Source organism: Bombus huntii, chromosome 11, assembly GCF_024542735.1.
Source record: "Bombus huntii isolate Logan2020A chromosome 11, iyBomHunt1.1, whole genome shotgun sequence".
NCBI lineage: Eukaryota > Metazoa > Arthropoda > Insecta > Hymenoptera > Apidae > Bombus > Bombus huntii.
This window is the reverse complement of record NC_066248.1, coordinates 364,615-380,451: the sequence shown is the minus strand read 5'-3', so window position 1 is coordinate 380,451 and position 15,837 is coordinate 364,615. Positions and strand designations below refer to the sequence as shown.

Genomic DNA, 15,837 nt, shown 5'->3' with positions numbered 1-15,837 from the left:
TATTGAACTAAAATTTAACACCAGTTTCACCCAAAACGATACATTTATCGTTTAGTTAATTGATAATCGTATAATAATTGTGAACGAGTTAAATGGACGATTATATGTACAATAACTTGCGATTCGACGTAAATTTTGCATTCTATTAAGTTGCCAATAATCTACGACAATGTTTGATGCGATTGTAAATAATAAAAAATGGAGAAAAATCACAATTCATGGCGTCGATCGTATTCTTCGCGATAATTATATTCACCGTATTTCGTTACCACTTAATACCATCTACATAATGTTATAACGATACATTCCTTCGTATCATCTATAAATTTCACTAGCGTACATTTTATTTATTACATTCATCGCGTGACGCTCTACACGCGGCCATCGCCGGTAATTCATTCGAATTCCTCCCGTTTAATTTGATGCTGCGAAATTATTTAATGCGATTATCGTTATTTCAAGTGCGACACCATGTAATTTGATTCATCCTTGTAACCACCTGCGCATGACATACGTAAATATGCAAATTAAATAGGCTATCGTGTTCGGATTCTGTTTGTTCGCAAACACACCTTCATCTTCGAGAATGTACATCTACCGTCCGCTATTTTTTCTTCGTCGTACTACAAGGTAATCAAACGATCGTTGTTATTACGATCGTTTCTATTGCAATTCGTTGCAAATCCATTTCCACCACCAACTTACCTTCGCGTTTGCTTCGCGTCGATTCTTGGCGAGTCAGAATCGTTCCAGTTCCATATACCAAATACCTATGAAAGTACAGCCGACGAAAAATATACACGGATTCGAATCGTCGCATCGTCGACACGACGGAACATTAGAATATCGAATGCGTGCAGTTCCCCGGTATGTGCGTCGTTGCGTGTTGTACAGCTTTTCCTCTGTATTTAACCTACTCGTGTCGCTATTCCCTTTAAATTTTCACCAAACTCGTGTACCATTGCAAGATTAATTCATTCAACGTAACAAATAGAAACAACAAAGGAGAAACGATGTTACGCGTTTCGCGTTTATGAGCTTGATAATTACTACAGTTACCTTTGAATTTGAACATTTCAACAGGGAAGTTTCAAATTTGCCTTAAACTTGTCGCTTAAATCATATTTAATTATGTTTGAAGATCAGAGGAGAAAATCATGATACGTGTGCTCACTTTACCGCTAAACGGGAGAATTTTAGTACGATAGGATCGAAACTGAAGACAACCTGTTAGGACCAGATCTATAACTCTTTTAAAAATAGCTGACAAATTGACGAAATTTTACGAAAGTCAAAGATACGATTATTAGGACAAGCAATGTTTTAGTGCCTCCGATGCCATAATATTATTACGAGAAATATTTGTCAAATTTTGAAAAGAACAAAAAAATATGTTTAATTTCAAAACCAAATATACAAACAAATGTTATAATTGTTACGACGCTAATTAACAACGTAATGAACTTTGAAACTGTTTTCTCGTAAAAGATAAAGGAAATGTGACTTATTATTATTACTGTTATTATTGTTATTGTTGTTGTCGTTGTTGTTGGTGTTGTAGTTGTTGTTGGCGGTGTTGTTGTTGTTGTTGTTATTGTTAGTGTTATATTCATTTATTTAATACGTATGCATCAATATGACTCACGAACTTTCCCTCTAGTCTTTATTCGATGATTGTATCCTATCGTACTGATTTTATTCTGTTCGATCTTATCCTAATTCGTTTCATTTTAGATTTTTATTTTAGGTGTTGGATAATCTAGCGGTCATTTCCGAGACACGGTTAAATAATTTAATACTTTCTTTGTCCACATTTTAGTTGCGCTATTGCTTCCTCTTTTAGCGTTCCGTAATCCATTCCTAATTGATCGGTCACTCACGATATCCAATTTACATCTGCCCTCGTTCCTTACTAATTGTCCCGAATTGCTGCTTCTATGTTTCGTACGAAAATGCATGTATCGTAGCTGTGAAAACAGCGAAAGAGTTATTTGCGTTCGTTTATTAAGATTCTATACGCGCGTATGTATTTTATAGTTTCCATTTACTATTACCATCTATTATTGCGTGTACATGCGATCCAAAATATTTAGATATAGAAATATCATCGTTACTCATAAAAAACATAGTCCCTATAGAGTAACGCATATGTTAATCCTTACTTAACGATCCGAACAATTCTAAGAATAATGAATAGAACAATGAATGAATGAATAATGAATGAATAGAACAATGTCTATTAATAGAAAATAGATAATAGATATAGGGCAAGCAATTTCGTTCTGACGAGTGTAACAACATGTTCGTAACGTTTGTGTAAAATTTCTTTTTTCGTCCACTTCCTTCCTGTGCAATCTATCGAGCGAAGATATTAATCATCAACTTTGATATACGACACGTGGCACTAAATGTGTACAACGCCCAGTGGCGTGTCACGAAGCGATGCAGATTTATTGTATATTAATTTGTTATTTTAATTAAACCTAGTTGGTAGTCTTCGTTACGAAGATCTATCAGGTTCGTTGCCAGACAGTTCATATGGGACTCGGTATATACCAGACTGCGTTTAAGATTCGTCATGCTATCGTGTTCTGCCATTTTTCGATAATCTTTAAATTTCAGTCACGCGTCATTCTCCATACAGGGCAGACGTACGTTCAGATTCGTTTCGACACATTCGTTTTATGTAATAACAATTTATACAAATAACAAATAACTGCCAGACAAGTTCTAATTCGAATTGTAAATTGTAATATGTACTGACTTGGCGACGTTAACTTCAATTTTCCATGTTCTCGACAAGACTGCTATTTCGTTAAGCCGTGATTGTAATTTGTCCGAGGCTTCGCTGGATCGACGTCGGGAGCTAGGATTTCTGTGCCATCGGTATATCTTCCGTTTATACCAAATAAACAGTTCAAACAAACCTACTAAACACCGGCTTAACAGACATCTTTAATCTACCTCCTTCTTGAACGTTAATATCGTTCAAGGTTCGCGATCTCAACCGAACAGTTGCAACCCGACTGATCGCCACTTAGTTGATAGGTCGCGACAACATTGTTACACGAGTGGATCGCGATCACGAATACGATTACAAGCGCTTGAACATTAGCTATGTTGTCAAAACAAATTCGATCCGCTCGGCTGCTATAACGCGCGTCTGTTTCTGTAAAGTGAATTAATTCCGCTAACAAGTCGGAACTATTTTTCATATAAATGCGAAGATATATGTACATATATATATATATATATATATATATATATATATATATATATATATATACATTTCATATAAATGTCGAAAAAGGAGCATGTTATGTTATTATACACACTTGGATAGACTGTAAGTATAATTTTAATTAAAAAGCAGGTATAAGAGAAACTTTCCTCATGCATAGTACAAAATGTCGGATATAAATTTCATTAAAGAAAGAAAATTAAATCATTTTCGCTGAAAACTTGAGACAATTGAAATAGAGTGCGAATTACGCACAATCCTTCGAACGCAAGACAAAGAACTAATTGCCAATTAAGGAACAAATCTATATTCAAATAGGCAACAAATTCCTATGCAACTGATCGAAGTAAACTATTATAAAGGTTCGATCCTCGAGACTCGTGTAATAGCTGCTGACTCTAAATTAGAAAGAATTCGACACGCTGTTCGTAGCGTTCGTAATACGCGACGCGCTAACGTATCCATCCTTTCGAATGACTCGCAGACCTATTTTGTCTCGCAGATAAGACAGCAGACCGCCTTTTCCGCACGTTCCGCCGTAATTCATAAAAAGGAAATGTCTTCTTTAATGATTTCGGCCAGAGACGTTATCTTGAAATGAATATAAGAGGACACGCTCGCTACGAAAAAACAGCTTTACAAAGTTAATGAAACGGGCTGTTATGACAAGGTTTCGGCTATTAAACTATGGACGGAGTGAGGCGAAGAAGTTGAAAAAACATACTGTTGAAAATAGGTTAAATTTCTCACGTACCGTCCGAGTTAAAATTTTATTTCTCAAAAACAGCGACTGTTCTTGACCGTGGCATAAACGAAACCCTCTGAGTTTCCGGATATAACGCTCAACAGTCGCTACTAACTTTTACCAATATGAACTCATAAATTTCACAGTATCGCCTGATAGTTCATTATCAACGAAACAAGACGACATTGTTAAAGATCTGAATTTAACGCCATTTTAGCAATCAACGTGTTTCAATTATCTCCTCCTTCGTATGTAGCATGAATATCTTGGTTATCTCAGCGATAATAATTATTTCCAACATTCTTCAACAAAGATGACGTAATAATGCGTAAGCAACGATATTATCCTCTCAAGTAGTACTAAAGCGAAGAAGACGTTAACGATATACATATGCCAATCTAGAAACTAGCGGGTAGTACGTGGCCAGGATTCTCTCTCGGACTGCTCGCGCGCCGCATTGTGTCCCTTTTTTCGCATCGGTCCTCGGCTGGTCAGTCGCTCATGACGTCCAATTCATTTTTGCATTCGTTTCGTACCGATGCTTGTAAATTGGACTTGCTGTAATTCAAAGAGAGAGAGAGAGAGAGAGAGAGAGAGAGGAAAACCGTGGGTTTGGACCGGGTAATCTCGACCAAACGCCAGTCAGCAAATGTCCGTGCTACGTCCAAAACGATACGACGCGACGTACGCGTACACACACCAGTGCCCTCGTGTATGTAGAAAACGGAAAGAGAGACAGTCGGATGACAGAGCGAGGAAGGAGCCAGGGACAAAACGAAAGGGAGAGAGATGGAGAGAGAAATTCAAACCGCTTTGCAACTACCTCACAGTCACGGGTGCATGAATATGCTACCAAGGGCGCACACATGACTGCAATTCACCAATAAGCCGCATATTAATCACAGCTGCAGAGTGACATTTTGTGAAGCACCGTCGACTACATAGCGAAACGAGTACAGATTATAATATAGAGCGGTCTTCTCCGGAATAAAAGGATTAGCGATAGCCTTATCGCTTCGTAACCGTCGTCGTCAAGGACTTCGTTCCTATGAAATTACGACGTACGCGCTGGATGATACGATGCGACGAGCGATTGCGAACGTCTTAGATGTTGTGCGATGATTCTTCGGTTAGCGAGTCTTAGTCTTATCGTTAGCAAGGTTCGTATATTTATTAACGAACGAACGAGTAAATGTTTCTGTGTTTTGTGATTTTCTATCGTTTAATTACTATTTTCCTTATTATCGGACGTTATACGGGTTATTCTTTAAAGGTATTTCGGAATAAATGTCCGAACACGTTCACGAGCCTGTGTTTTATTAATACAATCTTAGCTTTATGAAATAATTACGCCGAAAATGTGTGTGATATATACCGATGCAAAATATATGTAATTTAAAGCTTAGTTTGTGTAACAATCGCTAATATTAATGGAAATATTCGAGTTTGGTAAGCTTTGTAACGAAACTGCTGTCACGACCATAATAGAATACCAATAACTTTGATAGCATCTTTGATGGTTGCGAATAGTTGGAGCACTTACGTATAATATCGAACACGTTAATATGTAGCACGTCGTGAAGGTTCGCTTGTTGATTCAAGATGAAAACTCGTTAATGTACAATACAAGACTCAAAGAAATTTCTATAGAAAATTTAATTTACAATGTTATTTCAAAATATTTTTGAATTAAAGGAAAATTTTATTTTAAACGACGCTATAAATTTACATTTCAATAACTTTATTTAATTTTCAAGAACTTGTACCGTTAAGCACGCCGATCTTTTTTTTATAATATTCATAAATAATAATCGTTTGTTTCCGTTGTATACAAAATTATATATATTACAACGAAGATTATACTTTAAAGTATAACGAAATTATAAGTATACGCTATATATTTGTTACTATCACAAAATAGAAATAAAAGCATTGATTTTGTCTAACAAAGTGATTTTATAGCGTGTATTATTATTCTTTCATCGTTTTATTATAAAATAGGATATACAGATAAAAGGCAATGATATTAAATAAAATATGTAGGACTTAACTAAATGTACAACAGTATTTTCTTCATCAACGTAGTATCGTACACCAAGTATTTGTCATTGGTATATTTCTATCTGTAAATGTTACCATTGATCTGTTGTTTCTTAAGTTTACAATTATTTCGCCGAATCTCTTCTATACGCAAAGCGTATCTTTCTTCTTTCCAATAAATTTACTCGAAGGAAGAGAAATAAGAGACAATTAAATTCTATATTTTAAACTTCGTATTATTTCTTTCTCCAAAAGTATTCGTACACGTTATTCTAATAATTATTCGATTCTTCAAACCTTTGTTATTAGTCAACAGGCACTTTTGTTCTGTCTATTAGTCTTCTTATTTAAGAAAAACATGATTAACTTTCGTCGTTTATAATTTTAAAACATGGAACAAAAAAGTAAAACTTTTGAGCGTACGAAAGACTGCCTTTATTAAAATAAAAGGCTACAAAATTTCTCTTCAACGTTGGAACCTTTTAACAATGGCTTTATTATTCCTGCATACGTTAGGAAATAAACATATTATTGTTATATATGTTGTTTATATATATAAACATATTGTATGTTATATATTCTTTATTTAAATAAAAAGTGACTCTTTTTTTAAGTCTACGAAGACTTGAACGAACGTGACTGTATATTTAACTTCCGGTTGAAACGATCGATGCGTAAAAAATTTATTTAAAATAAAACTCTAATCGTATCCCGATTGAATCGTCGCGTAGCTGCTCGCAACAATTTATACAATATATCTCTGCCTCATTTTTCCTTCCAACGTTCCTATCTTTGCTTTATCAATCCATTACTTTTTCCCTTCTCGCGAACGATTCTCTTCGTCGATCGTTCATTTCTTTGTTCAATTGGCTCAACTATCTATCGATTCTCCGGATCTCTCCTTTCATCTTTATCTTTTTCTCTTCCGCCGCTTCCGACAAACATGCGTTGTTAACACGTAACTGTTTACGATCAGATGAAACGAATGCACGTAATTCCGTTTGATTCGAAGCTGGACAATCCCCCTGCTCTGTTTCTGTACCGGAGCCCAGCGTTGTTCGGCCGCTGGATTGCTGGAAAAAGGAGATAAACGAATTACCCCGTTCGCCAAACAAAACCTCCATTATTTGTGCCGGCGTGGCTCAGTTCGTTACGCAAGACTGTGCCTGCCTCATTCTGTTCGACGCAGCTTCGACGCAGCTTCGACGCCCCGGATCGATGGTCGTTCGAAAAACAGGCCGTTGCTAATACTTTCCAACAAAAAAAAAAAAAAAAAAAAAAAATGCGCTGTTCACCGAAATTCTCTCGTACAGGCGCATGACACGCATTCGCGTGTAGCTTAGACGCGAAAAGGCGGGCAAGTAACTACTTGCGTAACCACGAAAATTGGCGTTTCATGGTCGAGCGTCGATACAAATTGGCGAATGATTTGTTTCGATTTCGGTTTAAGCTCGCTGTTTGTTAGTTCGCTGAAAATACTGTAGGAGCTTCGTGAGTTAATTTCTCACGGTATTATACGTGTACATTGTGGCTCTAAAGTTTAGAACGCTCTTCGTGGAAACGATGGAAACTTTTATACGTTATTTGTACCGTTGCAGTTGAATCGGCTGCATTTTTAACGAGAACGTCGATGTTCATAGCGTTGTTGAAAATGATATGAATCGGGGTACGATGTAACCATGTTCGGGCACATTTTATTTGAAATAAAGCAAAAAAATAGCAATTTGAAACAATTAATCGTTTCAATTAATCGATTATTCTGATTTTAACAATAACATAGAGAAAGTAACTTCACTGTGTTTCACATTCGAATAAATTATTTGAAATAATTATTAATAATATACCATTAAGTATATATGTATACAAAATAGCGGTACTTTGGAGAAAATATTTAGAAATTTGTGGGAAAGTCTTTTAGGAAGCTAAATTTCTCTTTTCAAAAAATAACAACGGAAAGATTTATCTTTATTTTCATCGAATTAATCTTTCACGTTTAATCGTCAAGAATTTAGGCCTGCATGTGCCACTCAAACTAATCGGAAGATTTCTTACGTAGCTGCTGCGAGCTCCATTATTTTAAAGACAAAGCTGTAAAGCACAATGCTCTATAGACGAAATTCGCATAAAATGATTACTATACCTATTGAATTCGTGTCTATTATTTTTCCATCTATTTCTATTTAATCGCATTTCTCGTGTCAGCATCGGTATAATTCTACTTCTTCGAAATTTCGCCTACCCTAAATTATTTCGATTGATTCAGTTAGCGGTTAATTAGTAGCGCGCAGCAAATAATATTTTAAGCGACGCGTATTAAATGGAAGATCGTGTTAAATGAAATATTCGACGTCCCCTATAATTTTTCAGAGAGAATATCGGTTTTATTCTTCTTGACCTGGAGAAATATTAAAGTTTACACGAGAAATCCGGCTTATACATCGGTTTTTTCCGAACGACCGAAGGTCTGCTAATTAGCCACTAGATCTCGTTTTTTGCCATCGTTAGCGGACAACAGAGACTCTTGGCCGAAGATGGTTAGAGTCAATGTAAGACCACTCGCCTTTGAGTGGTGCTCGAAATTGGTTTTAATTAAATTTCAACAATACGTTTCCCTTTCGCGCTCTACCGATCTAAGCGAGTTATCGATATTGTTCCAGCGAAATAGTTATTGTCAGAACCAGTCACGTTGGATTTCAGCGGGGCAAGCGATTTTAATTGCAACGAAAATAATTACTCGCGATTAGTTGGCGAGAGAGTGTCAAGTATACTATATTGATTAGCAAGGAAACGATTATGATTTTCTTTGCTCTCTCCTTGAAAGAAACGCGCATTCGAAGCTAATTAAACGGTTTCATCGAGCAGTTCTACGAAAAAGTTTCGAACCGGTCGAAACGTAAGAATCCTCTTATTATTATATCCCCAAAAAGTTAATGGCATTTATCGACAACCGATCTTATCGTTAGTTTATATTCTCTTTCGATAATTTAGATTCGTTGCAGGATATTTAAAATGGTCAAAGAGTTTATAGGATGGGATAAATATAAAAAATAAAACAGGACGTTCGATCCACTTAATTATCGATCTATTAGATTTTAAAGATCGAGTATTTTCATCGGAATTTTCCTATCTCGATAGCTCCACTCTCCGATATTCAGAGAAATAAAATTTTATAACTGTATCTTTTGTTACTGTGTAGTCGAGCGAAGCAATCTCCAATAGCGACAGAACACTCTGTGAAATACAGTACGTGATTGAAACCTATCAATTTTTAAGACCGAATCTTTCGAAATTCATCTTGTATTCGCGTTTCGCCATTCATTTCCTACAGCTTGCAGGCGTACATTCGATATAGTCCATTGATACAACAGCCACCCCATTCTCTACTCTTTCGTACAATTTTTATTACGCATACATATGACCTTTCCTTTTTGCCGGCATAATTGCCATCAAGGCGGATGAAAAATTATCGTTTCGTCTAAAGGAAGGTAGGTATATTTTGCGATGGTAGACAAGTTTTCAGTTTTCTGAATGAATTCAAAGTACGAAGAAGTATAAAATATATAGTCATCGAATCGATCTTCGTTCAACGTTGTATTTTTCAACTACATTTTCCATTACATACGACACAACTAATTATTTTTTCAATTAAATATTCAATATTATTCGGTGATTTCGCTATTTTATTAATGCTATCCTTTGAATCAAATGCATTAAATGCGCTAATACAAGTAAATTAAATTAGATAGTCGAATAACTACCGATAACGATAGTGAGAATGGAAAACGAGTCAGACGTTCTATGATTTTGCCCAACCAAAGACAGCAAAAATTTCAATCTCTTGCTCTAATCTCTTTGTCGTATGTCTCGTGAACTTTACATTTTCTGTGTTTACTATACAAGCGATATGCAACATTTTACAAAATGATTAGGTCGAAAAGCGGAAACCTAGTGAAGCGTAAGTAGCACGTGTAGCGTATCTACCATTACCTTTCTTCAACTTTTCAGACTCCGAATTCTTTTTATTTCTGGATTCATGTCACATTTCCTAGAATTTTATATATAGATTTTATACCACATCTCGGCCATTTTACTTTATCTTCTGCGTTATACATCGCGGCTTTTAACGAAGCACAAGGTTTCTCGATTCGATATTACAACTCATTTCACTTAACGTTGCATCACGTTTTTACGAATTAAAGAAAACTTCTCGTTTGATGCGTCACAAATCAACTGGAAATAGTATATAGTTAAAATTCAGAAAAAATATATATGTTTTATTACCATGTGCATTACGAATTTGATAATTCGTTCGGATTAAAAATATTCTTCGAATACGAAGAGCACAGCTGTGGGGTATTCGCGTACTGTTTTCCACGGAACAAGTACTTGTACGATCTATGCATATAGATTGATACGAATATCTGTCTAGGTGCGCGATAGGTTGACCTGCGTTCAGTCAAGCTCATTAATATGCCTTTTGCGCGTGTTGTCAAAAAGTGCTTCCGTTTTAGATTCGTAGATCGCATAATTCGATGGATAAGATAGATAAGATAAATTATAACCTCCGATTATTTCATATAGGATTCCAGCTCATATAGGATGTATAACGCCGTTAAAATATCAGCATCAAACGTATAAAGTTGTTACATAACTTTCGTCTACTGCTATGTTCATCTTTGAATCGCGTATAGCAACGTTTACAGTCATAGGAATTATTTCGTAGTCGGTTTTCGAGCATTTCGTTATCATACGAATACGCGAGAAACGTTTGAGAAGGAACTAAATGATGTTTAAAAGTAGACATGTGCTTCGACTACGAGAGCAGATAATTAAAGTAATTAAAGTAATTAAAGTAAGGTTGTAATTTGTAACCAAGACCTGTGGCATCTGAAGCAAATGAAAGAAGTCTGGTAGCATTTAAGGAGAGTCGAACAAAGTAGTGGTGTTCCGGAGATCGCTTAAACGTCAATTAACATATTATATTCGGGTTTCGAAGACCTACGTCGCTAATGTGATAATACATATTCAAATAAGGCTTTCGCATTTTACTAGGGAACCGTTCGAAGACTGGCACGAAGGAGGTCGAGGTGCGAGATGAAAGATCGATAGAATAAAAGACAGCGAAGTCTCCCTTGCTCGAGCAATTACGTTAAACTACATTAGACATCGTTAGCTTAATCAAGCTAAATTAGACTTGGTTTAATTAATTGAACTGTATCTTTAAACTCTGCCGGAGAAGTACAGTGTAATTGTATGACGTGAACTAAAATCGGTGCTCGTGCGAGTCTTAAATCGTCGATGTTCGTTATGCCCATTATAAAGAACGGTATTACATGTCGCACACGTGTGGTAGCTTTATTTTAATTGCATAATATTAATAAATATTAAATATTAATCGACGTTCGATTTTACTTTAAATATCGTTCAACGTGAATTTTCTTCGACAATTTTGATTACGTTAATCAAGCTATAATTAAGCGGCCTGTACACACGCGCTTCTACGGGAATTAAAGTCAACCTTTATTCTTCCATGGAACGAGAATGAAATTTTCATTTGCCAAAGCGTAGAAAACCTGCCCAATTATCTTACGATCCGGACAAAAGTTCTGGCACCGTCGCTGTTACATTTTCAAATTAGTTGCCTGGCCGATCGCGAAGCTATTTTATTTTTACAACTTGGAAGAAGATTAATTTTTTCTTTCTAGCCGGGTCAGGGTCCCGTCGTAAAAACCCCGCGTATAATTTCACGCAGTTTCTCGATGCACTGATCTGTACAGGAGGGTTCGACATCGGGTCGAATTGAAATTTCAATTTCACGCTTTATCGATTTCACCATCGATAGTTGCAAATTGTGGTCAGTCTGTATAAGAATCAGCAATCGACATAATTATATAATACGTCGAGTGCACCGCGAACCCGTAATTACATTAACAGTATACTAGCGGCAAATAGGATTATCGTAAAATCAACTTATATTCGATATGTGAACATCGCATCGATACAAATATTAAGTTCATTTTTCGTCGTTACCACGAAGAACAGTTGAACTAATAAAGATCCTCGACGCGAAATAGAATACTACATTATTATTATTAGACTGCCTACAATGCAGTGCTATACATTTTTGAAGACCCTAGTTGTATATATTTTACATCACTAGACATCGTTACTACTATTCTTTGGATATTTTATCGTACATTCTTCGGTACTATTTCCTATTTATAATATTCAATAATATTTAACATTTTAATTTATAGATTCGAGTAATTGAGAAAAAAATACGTTTGTTATTTCGATGCGTCGCATCCGTGCATAAATTTTTAGAAAAATATTTCGTCTTATGAAATTGACATTTACAAGAAAGGTGCGACTATGAGAGAATACCTAATTCTTCGTTTAAACGGCTAAAGTAAAAATTACTTTAGAATTTGTATTGTATCGAATAATAATATGTATATAATAAATATTAAAGACACTCATAGTCGATTTAATAAGATAAAATCTATAAAACGTTCGAACATCTTCGACTCAACGGTATTCGCTATTCGTCAAAGTGAAGCAACTCTTCGTTTTAAATAACTGATAAATGTAAATATTTCAGTGTTAAATTTTCTTAAGTTTCCGCTTTGCGTTTCTTTCGAAGGTATAATAGCGGCAACGCCAAACCAGGTTAACCGCGTTAAGAGAATAAGTTTTTATTTATCTTCGCGTATATCTTTGTTGATATTCGGAATACGCAGAAATTAATTTATCAGATCATTTTACGTATTTGAAACTTGTCAGGGAAATCGAGTTGTTATATAGTTAATACGATCAACCAAAAATTAACGGAGAAAGAGGAATGACATACGACTGCCCGTAGCTCTCTCGAAGATCTCGTGAGAAAGTGACAAAAATGTACGACGCATCGGGAAAACGCAGTTGGTACTTTCATTTCTAGGGACTTGATTATAATGAAAGCGCGAGCACCGTGCAGTCTGACGACTACCACTTATCACGGAACCGTGATAACTACTTACCTACCTGCTCTTCTTCGTTTGCCCTCTCTACCTTCCCTGTCCCTCCTCTTTTCCTATTCCATCTTTACCGTAATCACAGTGTTACAAATGTGCCAACGTTCTTTTCTCCGATTCTCCTCCCAACGCCTAATTATTAGATCAACGAATACACGAATACGATACAGTCGTCGTGGACTTATTTTGCATTCCAACGAATCACCGCTAACAGATTATACTTGGATTTCCTTCTTAACAGAATACAGTTGCAAATTCTGACACGTTTAAATCAAATTAACCTGTTCGATAAACGATCGTTCGATCATAATATCAAGAATAGCGATCGACAACTTATGATTAAATAATTTACGCTATATTAATCGTCGATCAATTGTTACAATTGTTTCATCGATTGTGATATAACAATCCATCCTAATGATTTATGTAACTATTTTTTAACAAGTAATTAATAAATAATAATTAGTCGGTTTATTTAAATATTTATTTATTTTTTTCCTTTCATCGTTGTATCAATTAAATATTAAAACACTTAACCCAATACGAAAATAACGTATAAATCTGGCTTTTCAGATTTGTACAAACTGCAGCCTGTCAGCTTTCTATTTTTATCAGATATATCGTTCGATGCAATTAGTTACTGATACGCTCCGAATCGAGTATTTTCGAAGAACCGCCGCGTCGCCAGTAATTGCGTAGGATTATCCAGCTGAAAAGTAATGACAGCCTGTGCAGAACTAAGTGACAGACGTTTTCACCTTTTTGACATTTCCTTGTTATCGATTGGCTGCTCGTTAACGACGCATTCGCTATCGGGTTTGACCCAGTTACTTAATTTCCTTGTTCTCTCTTTTCGACATTCTTGAAATGTTCACCCTCTTCGCGAAACAAATCCAACTCCTACTTAACATTTTCTGATGCGGCGTCCTTACAGACGACAAAATTAGAACCATCACCACGTTATTTCGTTTCAGGTTTTTAATCTGCATGCAGATGAAGCATGCTTACGGTACAGCGTAAGAGGGCGAATAAAGTATATATCACGAGATAGTTTTATAAAGAAATTTATTCCTCGGTGTACTTTGGTCGACCAATAAGAAGACACAATTTGCCGAATTCAATTGTATTCTCCGCGATATTAAGTTTTTGATATTCTAATCAGACATAAAAGGGAGAGAGGAAAAAGGGCATAATGGAATTTATATGACAGATATCTTTCGGAAAACCTTTTTTTTTTTTTCTTTTTTTTTTCGTGGAGGAAACCTTCATAGGCACCCCGCGCCCTCCGGGGAGAGGGCGCTGCGGAGTGCCGGATTCGTACCGGCTAAAACCTCCACGGTGGCCTGTCCTGACGCCTGAGTCGAGATGCACCCGGGATCTCTCCCGAATTACTACCGGTTACCCTCGGGCGTCTATCTCTCCTTTTGTCGAAGGGAGGCGTCCTGCTCTTCTTGGACCGCTGGGGGGGGACCACGCCCCCTAGCGCCTCGCTCCTGCTGCGTCATCCTGGGGACCCCGTCCCCTGACGCCTCTTCCTGGTTCTTCGCGCTCCTACGGTGGCCGCGGCGGCGCTGGTGGCGGCGTCGCGGCCCTGCGGCGCGTTGTGTTCCTCGGGCGCTGCGATGTCCTGGACGGATCGCGAGCTCGCTCCCGGTTTCTTTCCGCCCGCTCCTTCGCCAGCATGACCTGCTCGCAGTAGGTGCGGATGGAGGCGAACTCCTGGCGCCCTCTGAGCATGGCCGCGACGACCGCTTCGGGGGCTAAGCTCTCGCCGATTTCGAGCCGTAGGACGCGTCGTGGTTCCGCCCACGCCGGACAGAACTCCAGCGTGTGTTGCGCCGTGTCCTTCTCTTCCTCGCAGTGGTGACAGACGGACGTCACCTCTCGCCGAATCCTTAACAGGTACTCGCCGAACACTCCGTGGCCGGTGAGCACCTGCGTCATCCTGAAGGTCAGCGGCGCTCCGCCTCGATCCCTCCAGGCCTCCCAGTTGGGAAGCACGGCGCGAACGGCCCGGTGCGGCCGCACGGCGTCCTCCTGGATCAGCTGCGAGCGCCATCGTTCCCACGTCTCCTTCTTCGCCTCCTCCCGGATGTTCGGGGCCGGCTGGCTGGGGTCGATGGCGTCGGGCCCCTCTGGTGTTCGTACACGCGTTCGAGCGCCAGAGCTTGCAGCTCGAACGGGGGGGATGCCGCCAGCACGATCGCCGACGCGTACGACGTCGTCCTGTAGCCTCTCGCTATGCGGATAGCGGTCGTCCTCTGCAGCCTCCGCAGCAAGGTCAGGCTGCGGCGACTGGCCGTCAAGCTTCTGGCCCAGACGGGTGCCCCGTAGAGGACTCGGGACCGAACCACTCCCTCGTAGAGTCGGCGGATTCTCGATCCCGCTCCGCCGATGTTCGGTAGGAGGCCGCACAGGGCGTTGGCTGCGGCCGTCGCCTTCGGGACCAGTTGCTCGAAGTGCGGTCCGAAGGTCCATCTGCTGTCGATCGTGAAACCCAGGTACTTCATCCGGCGTTTCACCGGGACCTCCTCTCCGCCGATGTTCACCGACAGTCCGAGAGGAGGTGTTCCTCTTCGTCGCTGGTCGAAGAACCACAGTGCCTCGGATTTGGCCGGCGACACCGTCAGGCCGAGCCTTCGAATGGCGCGAACCGCGCACGATCTTTCGGAAAACCTGGATGACTCGTGGATGACGAATGAATTTAATACGTTATTCGGACAAGTGATGTTTTTTAACATCTGCTTACACGGTTATATCTCTCGCTCAAAAGCACGAAATTTGTTCATCGACGGCAT

At 38.4% G+C, this 15,837-nt stretch overlaps 2 protein-coding genes across 2 annotated transcripts in view; one reads left to right on the top strand and one right to left on the bottom strand.

Annotated features, from left to right (window-relative positions):
• Positions 1 to 15,837, top strand: part of LOC126871223 (lachesin-like) — a 257,466-nt gene that overhangs the window by 141,050 nt on the left and 100,579 nt on the right. The gene's annotated exons all lie outside the window — the stretch shown is intronic.
• LOC126871186 (protein shuttle craft) overlaps positions 152 to 15,837 on the bottom strand; it is a 223,773-nt gene continuing 208,087 nt past the window's right edge. Inside the window, exon 11 of the mRNA XM_050629685.1 lies at positions 152 to 161. The gene's annotated coding sequence lies outside the window, so the exon portion shown is untranslated. The remainder of the gene's footprint in view (positions 162 to 15,837) is intronic.